The sequence below is a fragment of the Symsagittifera roscoffensis genome, chromosome 6, assembly GCF_963678635.1.
Source record: "Symsagittifera roscoffensis chromosome 6, txSymRosc1.1, whole genome shotgun sequence".
Classification (NCBI taxonomy): Eukaryota; Metazoa; Xenacoelomorpha; order Acoela; family Convolutidae; genus Symsagittifera; species Symsagittifera roscoffensis.
In genome coordinates this window covers 18,919,510-18,923,061 of record NC_087067.1, presented here as the reverse complement: position 1 = coordinate 18,923,061, position 3,552 = coordinate 18,919,510, and positions in this window count along the sequence as shown.

The window sequence follows — 3,552 nt, the reverse complement described above, 5'->3', positions numbered from 1 at the left end:
AGCGAGGGCATATCGAATTTATGGTGGCATCAGATACTACAACTCACCCCCGGAAAAAGACCCCTTGTGATTGAAACCCCTCCGGTGACTCCTTCCGGTGTTAATAGCTTTTCCCCGGGAAAAGTGATAATGGACCCTAGAAATGGGATAACTTTGGAAGTATTAACGGGATATGGATGAAACTTGGTAGGTAGGACCCCTATGGGATTCTAAACCTGAATATAGAAGTTTGACACCGGTTGACCTCTGAGTGACCTTAAGTTGACCTGTGGACGTTTTGACCCCAAACTTGCATGGAAAGCCCCAATATTAACACCGGAAAGCGGCGCATTTCACAGCCCAACTCCTGGAAACGAGGATGGGTCACCTTGCTAAAAAATGGGAGGAAAACTTAATTATGTGGAACTAGAGCAGAAGCTGATAGAGATATAGCTTTTACATTGCAACCTCGGAGTAGAGGATTTAATTTAAAGTGAACTTGGCAAGCATTGGGTTCAACTTAACTTGGCGAATGCGCTATTAATAGAATATCAATCAGGGTAAAAGAAAAGTAGTCCCAGAGGAAATTGGTAGTAATGAGACAGCGGCATGAGAGTTATCTTTCCTAAAAAGTATGAATGGACGGGGATTTTACTTGGCTTCCCGGAGGTGACTTTCTGGTTCGATTTGACACCTAATAGACGAAATACCTTCCCCTGATAGTTAGAAGGTCGGGATTGGAATAGAGTACAGATAGAAAATTTAGATACCTGAAATGAATTAGCTACCTATAAAAAGGGTCTACCCCTACCCTTGGGAGGTCGGAACGTTAACGTGATAAATAAAATAAAGGCCTTGGTAAGATCACTGGGTAAACATAGCATGGTTTAGAGGTTAGTTGAACTCGAGAGCTGAAGTTCACAGAGTTCAGGAATTGGTTGATTAGAATCGTATGACATTTGTTTGTTTGGTCAAATTGTGACAGCTAACGCATACAGGGTATCTAATAAGTGTGAAAAGATTGATAAAAGAAACCGAAGTTGGCACGTGGCACAGTTGACAGGAGGAGGGATATAGTCTTAAAACATGTGCGTACGGGTGATTTAGGCGGATGTTAGGACTGATAGGGAATGGCGTGACTTTAACAAAAACGGAGCGCAAATAGAGATAAGAAGTGGAGGTTCGAGAGCGGACTTTGAAGGGAGAACGATTTAATGAACGTAAGATTCAGTAGGTCCCAGTTGTGGTCGCTATCTGAACTCATCAGTTAATTGTTTCACAGCGAGTGAAGTAAGAACGCAAGTCGAAGTGCCTTGTGGAATATTAGTTAGAGTAGAAGCTAGCAAAAGTCAGAGAGCTTAGTCGACGCGTGTACTGACCGAGTACGCAGAAGAAATTGTTAAGCGTGTACAGATCGCAAACCATTCTGTTGTATATTAATAAATTATACTCTGGCCGAACTAGTAGCCCCTTTGTATTTGGATTTATATATATTGAATTCAATTGCAAAAACGAAATTCGTTGTACGCGACTTCAAGCGAGATATAGCGAGCAAGAGCATCACTGACCAAGGGGGAGCAATAGAATACAGTAGAGGACAACTCACCACTAACATAACCCTTTCGGGAAGGTCGTTAATACCGAGCCTTAGTGCCCCCTGCTTTAGCACGGTAAAAGGGATAGCTTCGCAAGACCGTGTGTGGAAACCCTTAAGACGACACTTGCCTTTCAAAAAAGACCAGACCAAAACAAAACAGGTCCAAAGTCGGATATTCGCAACACTAAGTCTAACTTGAGAAAAGTGACTGCCCTGAGGATTTCAGTAGGTCTAGCTCGGGTAGTCCGAAGGCAGATAGGTAAAAGGAGACTCGGTGGGTGCAATAGACGCCCACTTGAGGAAATTACTGCCTTCAAGTTTTGTCTGTTTGGTGCAGCACCAAGCAGGGAAAGCTCTTTCTTTATATACAAGTTCGACTATTGTACTCCGACTGACTAAGAGTACAAAACACATACGTTTTTCATAAAAATATTCTTATTTTGTTATATCTGGTTTTAAATCAACAATTTGTGCTTGATTGGATAGTGAATACACTATCTTTTAAATTGACTGATATCATCATACTGTGCTAGTTCTCAAATCTTATGAATAATAATCGATTATTGTGAATAAGTTGTATATACGATGTACCGTGATAACCTACAAGGATTCGTGGTCACTTTTTAATAGAAACTTTTAGAATTTATTGTGTTGTGTTATTATTATCAGTAGTCAGATCAAAAGGATACTAGCAATCGAATTGAGTGTACAGGTAGTAAGAAGTGGTAAATTGAAAAAGAGTCTAGACAAGTCAAGGATACCTAAACTAGGTGATAGCTCCAAGAAATTCAAACCTGAGAAACAGAGAAGAGCAATGACCGACCCTTTTGTGGAAAGGATCACACGAACCCGGACCGACAAAGGGGAGACGGTTTCAGTCAGAATGGTTGAAACCAGAAGTCAAAAGTCCTCAGAAGAGCGAAAAGCCATGCTAGAAGTGGAGGTCCATCCGATCCAGACCATGAATGAGAACCAGGAAACACATGGTCCGGAGGAGAGAGACAGAAGGCTGGCGAGTGAATCTAATCCGGTAGAACAAGGCCAAGATTTTGCACCGGGACACTGGATCGAGAAAAGATGTCGGAACTGTCCGACATCTCTACTGAAATTGTAGCAACTAGAGGATCTCCCACAGACAACACCATGATGGCAGGCGTGACGGAGAAACAGGCAACGTCCTCATCGTTTTCGGAAAGAGTGAAGAAACACATGTGAGTGGGTACAGGAAATGAAGGTGAATCCCAGGAGGAAGAAGATGACCATGATGAGCAGGTTGACTTTGGATCTCGAGTCAGCCTCAATAGTTCGATCCAGGAGAATGAGGCATACACCAGCAGAGAGACTGGAACCATGGATAAATTTGGTGTGGTGAGAACGATAAGCAAAGACACAAGCACATCAGGCCAGTCAAGAGACTTTGTGAGAATGACAAATTCGGAGACGCGAACTGAGGAGAATAGAAACATAGGGCTAGGCAACGCATCGGCGGATCCAGAGGTGGATAATGAAAAGTTGAGGCAGAGAGTCAAAGCCCGAATCTCGACCAGCACAAAGCTACCTGGGATCGACAGGGTGACATCGCCACTAGTGACGCCATTAGTAGAAAACGGAGCATCATTAGAAGAAGCCATGAACAACTTAGTGGGCAGTATAGGAGAACAAAATGAATAGATGTCCATAAGAATGAGTGAACTAGAAAAAGCAGTCCACGTTGAAAGAGAAAGTATGCGGGAAGAAAAAAACCGCAATAGACAAGATGTTGGTAGAAGCGAAAAAACGCTTGAAGGAAAGATCGGACGAGCAAAGAACTTGTCGCGAATGACAAGAGAAGCGGAACAGAGAGAGTTACGCTTAAGAGACGACATGGAGAAGCTGAGAATTCAGCAAGAGCAGTCTCTTGGGACTCTTGACACAAAGATAGATGCGATGATGGAGAGGCGAACTCAGGCTATCATGGATAGGTTGTACGGGCTACC